A 13,703-nucleotide genomic window follows, 5' to 3' on the forward strand; every position below is an offset into this window, starting at 1 on the left:
GCAACTTTGCCACATTAGTTTGCAATCCCAAACCATTGTCTCTAATCTAATTTGGTCAGATGTGTTTAAGAAAATCAGGTCTAAAGGTGTGTGAAATAAAACTCAATAGCAGTATAATTCACTGTGGATAGGGTAGGGAGGGCATTTATTTGGTGGGGTTTAGGATTTTAGTAAGGAGTTATACAGTACAGGCAATTCAAGCCTGACAGTGTATGTCCAGGCAAAAAAAACTCTGGGAGGCACATACACATTGTTCCATTATCCATTTAAAAAGGTGTGGGGGGGATTGGGACTATGGTCCTTATCATCCTGAACAAGAGGACCACTCACTATAAAATGCTATATTATTCCAAGCAGATTTGTAGACCAGAAAGGACCTTAGGCCGAGCTAACAAAATCCATCCCCATCCCATGTTCTAGATATGTGAGGAGTGAATAATGTTTTGACTGACCAACAAAGTACTATTCTATACTTGCAACAAAAATAAAATAGTGTGAAAATAAAAAGGAATATATAGCGTGTGTTTTTATTTTGCCAAGCCATCCACCTTAATTGAGCAGCTGTAGACACAGACATCAATGGATTGCCCTCAGTAGGGAAATTTGAATTCCTGCAAAACAAACTGTTCCATTTTACCCCATAGCGACTCACCTTACTTTCTATTTCTAAGGGGTACTATAAAGATGACAGAGTGAATTTTACTAGCTCTTGCTAGCCGCATAAACAAGTTCTATTGTAAAACTACATGATTAACAATCAACAAATCTTTGCAGTGCTGACCTTGGTTTTCAATCAGCTTTCCCTGGTGAACTGGAAACAAATTAGATGCACAAGGTTTAGCTTTCACAGTCACCGCCTTTTACTAATAAATACAGGACACTGGGAGAACAATACAATAATCCTTGTATTTTCCTGCAAGGTAATGTCAAGCCGCTTTCCAGTGAAATGTATACCCAAGGATTCATGATGCAGCCCCGGCACCTCGCCTCTGGCAAATGAGTTTATTACAAAGCCATATTGCAGGGAATCCATTTTCTCTCATCGCCGCCCCCCCCCCCCCTGCTGCAGTTTAATGTGCTGTCGGCATAATTTAGACTTCATGTGTTTAAGCTCACTCAAGCCTGCCTCTTGGTTGTACACTAAATAGAACATATTTCTCCTGAACAGAATTAATGACAGCTAATTGTAATCCACAGCTCTCAAATTTATAAAAACAACTGCTAAGCAGCGAGCACCACATAATTATTTTATCCTTTTGCTACCAACCCTTCGCTTTTTTAGTAACGCGCCAAAACACTTGTTCGGAAGCTAATGATATGATCATTACGGAAAAAATTTACTTAAGGGGGCTTCAAGTTGGGTCTAATGCTGAAGACAAGTAAAAAGCTGCCTGTGTATTACTAAGATGAAAGAAATGATATTCTAGTTTGACTTAAATATATCCTTCGCAAAATACTTAATGTGGAGGTTATGTATCTAATCCATAAACCAAAATAGAAATATACTTGAACCTTGACAATCCTAAAATACAGTGGCTGTTTTATCAGGGTTCGTTTTTACTTTATCTGGTTAAATTCTTATCCATGGTGGGAGCCATTGTTGTCACCATGTCTTCCTTCATTGACTCTATTCAGCTCTACATTAAGACATTTACCATTTCTTTTTGCTGCCTGTGCCGCAGATGGAGAGAGTCCTCATATGCTTTGTAGTCACCAGAACAGATTTATCAGTCGTTGTCATCGGTCAAAGACTTTGCAGGCTCTGGCAGGACAATCTGGGGCTTGTAGTTCCTTAAAAGCTAGGATGGCCATGACTAATAAATCTATACAAAGCCATTTTTATAATTCAATAGCAATAGAGGTCTTATTCAAGTGCAAATTGGAATAATAAGTGAGGAGAAATATGTGAATTGATGCAATGCTTGAATGTAAAAAGGTGCAGATGGCAACGTCTTTAAAATTAAGACAGATGAGAAAACGTAATAAAATCAGGAGCCTACATAGAAAGCAGTCCTATGTTCTAGAGATTATTGAGAAGCTGTAAAATATGACAAATGGAGCTGCAATCAGCCAGGGAGCAGAGAGAGAGCGAGGTAGAGAAAAGGGGGAGAGAGTCATCTTTTTAATAAGCATTCATAATACCACATGTATATACTGTTAGCTAAAAATCATTTTACTTCCAGAGCCTTGTTTTTGTAATTCTACACTATAATTGGGCTGCCAGGGAAAGATACATTGGAAAGGACTGACAATCATGAGCACAAGAAGGTTAAAGATAGCGATACCTAAATGATGTACTGTAATGATCTCCTTGATGTTTTGTTTTACATGTCTCAGGGAAGCTTTGCAGTGTGTATGTGCTGTAGATAGGAGGAGAGCCACTTAATTATCTACACGCTGCCAATTCAAGCTGACAGCTACGCTTCTGCAATTGGCTCAGTTGAGCAGCACACAATGTCCAAACATCATTCTCCAAAATATGTAGGAAAATGCTGATAACGTAGGTGTATGGACATCTTTTAACAAAGCCTGTACAATTGTGCCAGCAATATCTGGGTCTGGCACAACATTTTACAATTAAGGGGGTACAAAACTCATTCAGCATGACAAACTGGAACCTTCCCATCTGTTCTGTTAACTATCTTTTAAAATCACACTGGGAATGGAGCATTTTGCCAATTGCACTGCAAGACCTATGGAGTCTGACCATTAGGATACGGTTGTGTTCCATTCAGTGGTTCTTAAAGAGCATTTTACAGCAGGAGGTACAGAAACACTGCCACCCCCTTTATTCTCTATGGGAAGCTGTGGGTGAGAGGCCCATAAGTATGAGGTAGACCCTCATCAGCAGGTGTGGTCTGGAGGTTTGAGGAAACATTAACTGCACTGCCCAATTGCTGCTTGCAATGCATATTGCTGTGAAACGAACGGTTTATCTTTGGAGAACTGAAGGGCATCATTCACTACGTGATTATTAGCTTGGTGCATGTTTCTCTGCTCATCTCCATCTGTTATTCACACAAAACGCACTGAGACAAAGCCGCTTCCAATTTGGACTCCTGCTGCAATGCTGAGATTCAGACAAGATTTACAGCGGTTCTATCACATCAAAGTGCTATACTCGATTTCTGGATGACCTGGGCTGATAATCACACGCTAACTCATTTAAGCTTACTAGCTACCGGAGACTTATGAGTCTAACCAGCCAGCCTGATTGCCAGGCATCCATTTTCTGTATCTCATGCTGCCTTCTAGTTAATGGAAAAAAACAAGGAATATTTCCTAATGCTGGCAACAAACATGCCTAAGAATAGTATTTAATGGAAGCATTTTCTCTCTTTGTATGACAATGACATTTAATTTCTTTCACCACGAATACCCCAATCAGTAGCAATGCAACCATTTTGAATGATGCAAGATAATCCAGCCCTGTCCTCCAAATATAAAAATAGAGATGATCTAATGTATCCTTCATGATGGAAAATCTCCACCAACCCTAGTTAAGGTGTGCTCCTTCTAAGGCATTTTTGTAGAATAGAAAGTGTTGAATACGTCAACCAAGATCATCACGGTGTTGATTTAGAACTGTCACAAGATGTGGGCAATCATTGATGGGTTATCCAGACATTTCCAGGGCCACTTAAACTCCAACAAGAACCAGGTAAACCCAGCCAGCATACACTAAGTAGAATGATGGCCTTCCATAATGCTGTATTTATTTGATGAAACATTTTCTGTTACGGCCAGTTTAGATGTGATAACACAAGTAACATGCTTTGCAATCCAGCAATAGAAATGACAAATATTTTTTTTTTTTACTAAGTTAATAAATGTGTTGCCAACACTCCCTATCAAATCAGCTGCCTAAATACTATGCATATAATACATCCAAAAAGGCCCCTAGTAACAAATGCCAGTTAAAGTTCATCAATACCCAACCGTTTCAATGGAGAAAAGGTTAGAAATGTGTCAGATTTTATCAATATCCAGGGCTCCATTCACAAATAGGTTTCCCCTCATCTGTTCTGAGGACAGAATTTTATCAGACAGGTTAGCGTTTTACAAAATATGAAGGATAAAGATTAAGTCAGATGAAAAAAAACTTTTACTTTACTAAAAACACACAAAAAAAAATAACCTAATGAAAGGAAAACACAAACAAAGCCTCTGCTTTTCTCCAGCATGCTATTCTTCCTCAGGACCTGTGTGGATATGCAAACACCATGAAAAAAAAAAAAGCCATTCGCAGGATCAACCTCTATTGATCAGCCTCAAAGTGAGAGAAGAGCTCTCCATCTGTCAAGCTTTAAACTGCTTCAATCTCACAAAGACGGCTGAACAATACCTGCCAGACAGCCCCATTCACGGGGCATGTGAGAGCAGCACATCTTCACCTATACAAGAGGTTTGTGAAGTATTTTATTTCAGCTATTATACGGCAGTGTAACAGGCGGCATTGTTCTGTCCCAGAAAGGAGGGGAGCCCGTGTTCTGCAGAGACTGTGCAGGACGGCTTACCCTTGTTAACACTCTATGCAATGATGTTGGCTGCATGTACATGATTACCAGCAGCTCAGAAGGGGAGAGGATCACTGGCCTACATAAAGAGCCAAGAAACACTTCTCATACACAAAGCTGGATGCCTCCCACTGGCAAATGCTTTGTTCTATCTAAACACTTTAGGCAGAGTTTTACACACCCAATTACGTGCCATAATTTCATGGGTGTCACTCAGATGTGGCAGCGGCCTCCATTTTCCTAGGAACAGCACTTGTTCAATCTCATGGGAGACTGGCAGGACAGGGGGGGAAAAAAAAAAACACAAAATGGCTGTCAGGCAGAGGGCATTTCCTACCGATGAACAGCATGGGAAAGGTGCCTGGTAAGCAATAACTGGCAGACGCTGCACAAGCCACATAACTAATAAGGCTTCGAGGAGCAAATACCTTTAATGATTAGAGGAGTAAGGCTATGTACACACATGCAACGGCTCAGGGCCGATATCGGTACAGTTATCGTCGTCCATCATCTGAATGACTGTCCTGGCGGATGCCCAGACGATAGACAACCAACGATCATAATACAAGTGAAGGGGAGAAAGCACAGCAGGGTGCCACTCCATCATTCCCCCCTCCCCTCTCCCATACAGCAGAACAGTACTATATGTACAGCGCTTGTTCATGCATCGTGAAGTCGTTTGCCGTTGGAAAGGATCGTGAAAGATCCTTTCCAACGACAATTATCGCACGTGTGTACTGATGGCACATCGCTTATCTTGTCAGTTTAAAGGTTAAAATGTTTTATAAGGTAAAGATTTGTATCCTGACAAGAAGAAGTCACCCCAATGGTCAAGAGATGGTAACTGGTCAGATACCAAAAAACTCAATTGCTAGTGAGTGCGGAATGGCTGAATGTATGCAGAGTGTTCCAACTTGCTAAAATAGGCCTGGGAACACCACAAAAAGTGAATATGTTTATGGAAATAACTTTTAAGATGGTGCATGTGGCTTCAAGCGATGGTGCATGTGGCACAACAGTCCAGTAAGATCGATGAGTGCATGACATGACATGACTGTGAGCCATTTCCACAGAGATATTACCAGCTGCTCAAAAGAAAAATAAGCCAGTCAACCAAAATGGCTACTTCCTAATGCTATAATTACATTTTAAATCAAAATAAAATGGTCAAAGGTGGTGCTAAAAAAGATTTGCTTTGTTAGCAGTGCCTCAAGCAAAAGTCTGGCTGCAAACCTAAAAGTGGACTTTCATTAAGGCATTCCTGCAGCTCTAGTTTTTAACTCCATTGTTTTACTATAACGCTGATCCTTGCTGAATCCTAATGAGTTTCTCTCACATGCTCAGCAGCTGCAAAATCACTGGAGAAATATGGCACAACAGGGCTTAAAAAAAAAAGAGTCAGGCCTCTCTTTCCAGAGCAATCCCTGGAAATCTTGCTCCTTTCTGGCAGGCTTGGCCTTTCTCAGCTGGTGTGGCTGTCATAACGAATAGAAGGCAATATCTGGAATGAAGACAAACACATGGGTCAATGACAGAAGAGAGCCAATAGCTGTCAAGGCAGCAGCCAAATTCCTGTATTTCAATCTAACTAATGTCGCCTCAGTTTACGACCTTGTGGGGAAGACAATCAGGAAACGCAGGAGGTCTGGGTATCTTGAAAAGGCCGATAACGGGTTAATGGCGATAGCAGAACAGAGCACAAGTGAGAAATAGAGGTTGTAACCTCATCTGCCAGGAAGGCAGGATGATACACCAAGCCTCAGTTCAGGACAATGAGCACAAAGGAAGCATTGATATAAACTCAGCTGGCAGAGAATCATCCTCACTAGTGTTGCTTCCTTACTCATTAACCCTGCGGGCCAATGAACATGTTTATAGAATATAAATATATATGAGTTATGGAGGGAGCAGGCTAGGTCAGCTGACAGGATGTACTATGATCGAGGAATCAGAGGCAGCACAGCATTATATTGTAGAGCTGCAAGTCAGGTTAACCCGTTTGAGGTTCCAGTCAAATGATGGTCTGCTGATTAGCAGCAAAGAGCACATGCAAAACATATGGCTCAGACATTTTAATTAACCTTTCTGCTACACTGTGCTTTAAAGCAGACAAGCTGTATTTACTTAAACTTATTGCACACTTACCTTTCCCCGCGAAGAATCTCACAAAGCAGTTGTAGAATATCCAAAACATAAAAAAGACAGGAAGCTAGTGCAGTGTTGTGTGAGGTCATCGGATGTGGGCGTCATTTAATTATCCATGTACATTGTCACAGAGTGCTATATTATGGCTGGCATCAGCTACATTATAATTAAATATGGGAAGATGCATGCAAAGGAAGGTCAGATTGGTGTCATCATTTAAAGCTAGCACAAAAATAACCTACACAAAAGCCACACATGAAGGTCAGCCCAAAAAGTGTGTATGGATTTCTGCCCACAGCTCCATCTGACCAAACACAATGCTGCCTTCTGCGTGATACACTTTCCTTTATACACTGCAATGATTGACTATAAGCTGTGTTTCAATATAGAAGGATTTGTACACACGTGCAATAATTGTCGTTGGAAAAGGATTTCACAATCTTTCCCAATTACAAAATTGCACGATGCATGAATGAGCACTGTACATACAGCTCAATTCTGCTCTATGGAGAGGTGAGAGAACGAGAAAACGGCCCCCCCGCGCTCTCTCTTCTTCACTTCTTTTATGGTCGTTTGCTGTCCATCGTCGGTGGATCCGCCAGGACAGTAGTTTGGAGGATGGCACTGTAAACCCACAAGATTCCGGCCCGATATCAGCCCTGAGCCCATTATGGGATGAGAACCATTGCACGTGGGTACCTAGCCTAAGTGTTGGAAAACCAAACCAATTAACAACTGTGTTTTTTCCTAAACCACAAACTTTTGACCTACCACTGTGCTTCTCTGTATACAATGGGGTAGAATCACATAGGGGGTGGGGGCAGGGTGGGTAACTACTGTCCAAAAGGGAAGATATGAAGCCATCTCCAAAAGCTTTGCCCCCACCCTGGTCACACAGGTTGCCACCTGCCTAGCTATGCCTGTATAGACATTACTTTGTGACAAAGGCAGGTAAGGACAGCTATACGGGTAATAAAGACCACGGGAAATTGGTATAACATACAATAAAAACAGTAAAAAGAGTAATTTAGCTTTAAGAAACCTTACTCAAATTGTAGCGGTGCTCACTTTGAACACTCAACAGTGTGCAGGAAAAATAAACAGGAGTTTGCCTTTTAGTAAATGAATCATTTTTATGTGTAATTAGGATTTTTCAGGTGCTTATTAACAATGATTAACAAAATAATGTGTACATTAAAGGAAATGTATTTTGTACCTTTCTTTAAAAACATGACACACACATTTATATCGCTACATATAGCATGATTACAGTTTCCAATTCATACATTTATATATGATTTAGAGACTGTAATCATGGTATATGTATTGACATAAATGTGTGATAAAATGAACAAAATGAACTAAATATCTTTTTAAAGTATACACATTCTTTTGTTAATCATTAATAAGCACCTGAAAAACCATAATTACACAAAAATGTTTTATATAGACATGAGAAGGACGTGGTGCTAATTTAATTGCTCTCCCATTGAATACTATCTAATTGGACTTTTAGTAAATTAGACTAAACATGTCCAAATTACATCCAATAAGGTCACATCCACTTACACTACAAAGGTGCTGGAAAAATCTCTTGAAATCGACTGATCAAAATGTACCATATTGTGTGGGATAGGACAAAATTAACCCCTACCATTATATTTTCTTACGCAACCCATGCACACAGATTAGTCAGTAGAAAGAGCAGAATGGCGGCTGGAAAAACCTTTAGCTCAATCAGGTGAAGAATAATCTATAATGGCCTGTGTCCTGGAATGTAATAAAAGAAAATTATGTTCACCACTGTGGTGAAAGCAACATTATCAGTAACACAGTATGCCATTAAATGTGGGTTAAAGTTATACAAAGAGAATCCAGCCAGTATGCCAATAGCAGAAACCCATGAGTAATTTCTTGACTGCTACAAATATCACAGTGCAATACTTTTATGCTGCTGCACTAATCAGGGCTTTGCTTTTCTCGTGTAGCAGGGAACAAACACTGCTGCCATATCACACCAAGCTATCTGCTATTCAGACTGAAGGTGGAAATCAATAGCCCCTGGTGGGATGGGTGGAAGCAGAACGGCTAGTGGATAACCTGCTATAAATCAATTTGTTGCCATGGTAAGGTGGAGTTTTTAAAGAAGGGAGTAATTGGGGTAAAGGAAAACACACATCCAATACAACAACATGTTGCAAAAACAATCAAGAGTCAATTGGTAAAGGCAAAATGAATGAGGACTGCAATGGTGATAACAGCATTTAACAGTTCGGTAAAACATTACTAATTTACACCGCTTATTTTTTCATGGGAAGTAGACTAGACAAAAGTAAGCAGGGCTCCAACTTCCTTCTGAAGACAAAGCAGATAGTATGCCAACCCTAGCAAAATGTGGCCTACAAAATATAATTTGGATCCAACTGAAAGTATGAACAGGCACCTTCTGCTACCTGGTCTCAAGTCAGCATGATGGTGACAGGTCCACTTGTAGTACTTTGATCAGGGTGAAAACTATCAAGCTGAAACCTAAAACCCATTTAATGATTGAAACAAAACACATGATATAAGGAAATTAAAAATGTGTATCCAGTCAGATAAGGCAGGAAAACCCCAATACCTACATTACCAATCAGCAGAACATGGATTTGGATCAGTTAAGGGGCAAAACGAAGCATTTCGGGCATAGTGACAAAGGATGGGAAAGACACATCACTGTTCAACCAAGAACACGGATGTGGCAGACCCTGTATTGTGACCCAACTCTTTAGTAACCACCTAAAAAGTGCCGGGTGGTGCACCCGGGTAAATGGGGCTGGGGAAAACACTGCACATAGAATTTTTCTATAGGCTATGGAAACTGTAAATTGTACAATCATAACGTTTGACCAGACAGGTTATAGGTAGATGGGCTAAAGGGAACCACAAGGCCTTCCAACGTTGTCTTGCTGTTTAGGTCTTTTTAGCCCACCTCACCATAACCTGCCTGTTACACGATCTCAAAACCTGTTTATGCGCTTTGCACTGCAGGCCTGGATAATCATCTCCTTGTAAACACTATGCCGTAAGGTACTCTCCAGGATTTCCATTACTAAGGAATGAAAAGCTGTACATCGGTGGCGGCAGCAGCAATCTCGGTCGAGTCACTGACAGCTTTCCATATCGCCAGTGATTGGCAGGCAAGCGCTCACAATGTACCAGAGCTGCCACAGGCAGCATAAATTGCTCACTATCAGAGGCTTGGCAAGCAAGTATTACTTCTGAAATCCCCAAGAGGCTGCTTGGGAAAGAGCAGAATCTCATCTGTGTAACCTTTATGTGTTTCTCCAGAAACAGAGGGCTTAAAATTGCAAGCATCGCTCCAGCCTCAGTGGGCTAAATATGTTATGTGTATTAAGCTTGGCCTCATGCAGGGAGAAGGCCTGTGATGCTGGGAAGTACAGGGTAGGTAATGACACATGATGGTGAAGAAAGTCATTTATTTTCTCTCTAGTACAAGCTGTTTCTGCATTTACAACACTTTAGTTATCCACAAAGCAAACTCCTGTCTGCTCAGGAGAACAACTAAATTGCTTTCAAATGTTTGCCAGAAACATTTGTCTGCTAGTAGATAAGAGGTGGACAATACTATGTCGAATTTAAGCATTAGGAAATGTTACTCAGACTGCAAAAAGCACAATTACAGAAACGGGTGCTCCCGATTTCAAAGCATTGCTTTGTGTTATTGTGCTTTTTCTGATCTCCTTAGAAGACAGCTCACACAAGTACTAGTAGAGGGGGGGTCGTTGCATAGGCCCCATTCACTTATTCTTCATATGAAGGTTACTGTATGTGCCAATTTAGGAACTATGATGGATTCCACCACTCTAACTGCTTCCTCCTTTTTTTGAGGAGATACCGGTTTCTCAAGGTGTCACTAAAACCTGGAAGTGGAAGGGAAGATGAATAGTTACAATAAAATGTACTCAAATGGAACATTTTACCTTGCATTGTGTGTCTAAATGCAGCGGAAGTGTTGAAAATATACAAAACTACCTATTTGGCATCACTGCCTTGCTAGCCTAATGTGCATTGGCTGTCCCTTCTCATATGAAAGGAAAACAATTCTCAGAACAAATTACAATGTCCTTCATTTACCAAGAAGTCACATACTACTTCCGGTTTGAAAAGCCAGACAATAAAAACTAGTTCAATTAAAACATTAACTGTTTTCAGAAAAGGAAAAAAAATCTGGCTTGCCCACAAGTTGCACAAAACATTGTGAATGCTAGGATTGCATAGTATTTTCTACAGCAAAGTGCCAAATATTCACTTATTTTACTTTAATATTACTTATTTAAAGTCAGTCCAAGAAGGACATGGAAAAAAAAAAATATATCGATGCTAATAAAGGCTTTTTAACATCAATGTTAATACCATAATGTCTACTAAAACCTGATTAATGTTTATTGTTGCAATACAGTAATGTATTGTTTATGCGTGTTGTGGTACTTTGCAACTGGTCCCTTATGAAACAGCAATTTACAAATTTATTAAAATCATACATGCCTACTATATAGCATGCCACAGAGCACAGATGTAATTATTCTGATGGTTGTCTGTTGCCAAAGGTAGTGCAGGTATGATGATAAATACTTTAAATAATACAGTGCAAAGACCCAAATAATAGGGGATGTTGAAGTTACAAAGATGGAAGGCATCATCACTCATGAATTCTACGACTACTGATGTCATCAGATCACCAAAACAAAGTGTAGGAAAAACATTCACTGCAAGGATTCAGGAATGCATAGGTCTCCTATTGGTATGATGTAGGAATCCTTATGGAGCCCCAAAATTTTGCATCATAATTTTGTACAAGCTCATAGTTTGGGGTTTTACAGATTGTGAAGGATATAAGTGTATGAATCACTTCCCTATACAACATACTTATTTGAGGGCACAATAGTGGGAGATATCTTCAATTCTGTTTACTCATATTCCACAGCACATCCAAAGCGCAGCATGAAGATAATAAAGCTTAAATTTTATTGCATACACCAGCGTACAATCTCTGTCACCAACCTAGATGTAAAATGCAATTTGCGAGGTTGCTATGAGCAATTTATTCCCAAATGAGACCTTGGAACAATTAAAACTCTGTTTCATAAGCTTTAGCATGTGAATTGCTCACTGTAATAGGAGCAATGAAACACAACAGCTATCTTACAATGGACAAAGAAAAATCAATTTAGCTCTATGGGGTTTTTACCTATAAATATCCTTAAGTCTTTTCCCCTGGAAATAGACTTTATATTTTCAAACACCTCCAAATCTTGAGGGTTAGACCTTATGAATGTCCGAGACCAAAATATGAGTGGCAAAGATTTTTAATACCCATTCTGTTAGGCTTCCCCAGCTGATGCCACCAGGGTCTTTTGGGTAGGAATGGAGATCAGCTGAGTTTCTCTATGGATTACATTGTCCCCCACATTCCTTAAAGTAAAAAAAAGTAGTGTCTTTCAAACGAGAAAGCAATCCCCTGCAAAAAAAAAACCTCTAGCCTGCCTTATTTAGGCATTTTTGACAAGGTTCCTTTAAAATGAATGAAGCTCATCCTAGTTGGTGGTAGTCTGTCAGAAATGTTCCAAGTTATTGGGACACAGTGATTTGATGTGCAATATTTTGTTTTAGGAAGAAACAACCACTTCACAATAAAAAGTTCCCAATTGTCCAAGATCAAATAAAAAAAAAACTGCTGGGAAAAAAATCAGATATGTCGGAAAACATTGGCTGATCTTTGATGTTCGCCCCTAATAAACCACCACCAAAATGCATATGCAGCCTGCCCTTCTCTCACGTGATCTTTAGGATTGATAATCTTTACCCATTTCTATGTAGTTGTGGGGTCCTCATAAAAAAAAAAGTTTCAATCCACAGCAGACTGCAGACTACACAGATACTGGCACATTTTGCTGATTAACAGACTGAAATCTAAGAACAAAATTGTATGCGGAAAGCTTAATGATAACATCAGCCACATCTACTCTTAGAATATTGTCAAATATCTGCAGGAATGTGCTCATAAACCCCAGTGATAAACAACAGATATGGTAGGACATGACCCCTGACCACTTTTATGTAGCCTATGATGCTGCTCAGAAAAGGCAAGCAGACAGAAGAATGTAAACCTCCATACATTAAACATGTACATAAAATAATCTGTTCCAGCTACATCCTGCATTTACGAGGTAGGTTTGTAAGAAAAGTAATGTTTTAATATAGAGAATGTCCAAACTACGCTATGTGCAGCCACATCTGTGCATACTTTAGGTAATGAAGTCATTTTCAGCACTCTATTTTGATTAAGGGAGGGAAAATATTAATATATACAAAGTGAAGCCAAATAAACAGAGGAAACAATGTGCATATTTGATAGCATTTATACTTTAAAGTGAACCTGTCAGTTATTTAAAAAACGAGAGGAAAGATCCTATCCAAGATATCTGCTGGGATCTATTAGCCCTAAACATCAACCAAACACCCACTGCACTTCCTAGTGTGACAATTCTTTATCCCAGCCCCCCACTGTTTCTGGCAGTCTCAAATACACAAGCAGCTATGGTTGCTTCCATGCATTGCACAGCCATGTTGTCACCATTAGAAAAACCATGTGTAGCAGTTGCTAGAAGAGGCAGAAAAAAAGCTACAGCAGTACTAAAGTTACAAAAGGTGTGAAAAAATGTGAAAATTTTAATATATCTTAATCACACATGTTTATTTTACACATTGCTTTAGCAAGAAAATAGCCATTAACTTAGGGTTTATGTGGCACCCTTTTTCTGTTGAGGGAAAAGGGTTCCCCCAGCTCCTGGAATTTGCTACCTGCATAGAAAATGCTGGTCTGTTCATTCCTATCAAAAATATTTGTCCATGACATCTTGCTACAAGCCTAGAAGGGGCACAAAAAAAAATAAATTCATTTTTACCAGCACGCTCGCAAATTTGTAAACATTTCCATAAAGCACTGCTTTAGAAATCCAATAAAGAGCTGTCATTACA

General features: G+C 39.7%; 1 protein-coding gene across 11 annotated transcripts in view; it reads right to left on the reverse strand.

Moving 5' to 3' along the window:
- The window catches only part of RERE (arginine-glutamic acid dipeptide repeats), a 199,129-nt gene that overhangs the window by 87,329 nt on the left and 98,097 nt on the right, over positions 1 to 13,703 (reverse strand). The gene's annotated exons all lie outside the window — the stretch shown is intronic.

The sequence above is a fragment of the Pyxicephalus adspersus genome, chromosome 11 (assembly GCF_032062135.1).
Source record: "Pyxicephalus adspersus chromosome 11, UCB_Pads_2.0, whole genome shotgun sequence".
In the NCBI taxonomy this organism is placed as follows: domain Eukaryota; kingdom Metazoa; phylum Chordata; class Amphibia; order Anura; family Pyxicephalidae; genus Pyxicephalus; species Pyxicephalus adspersus.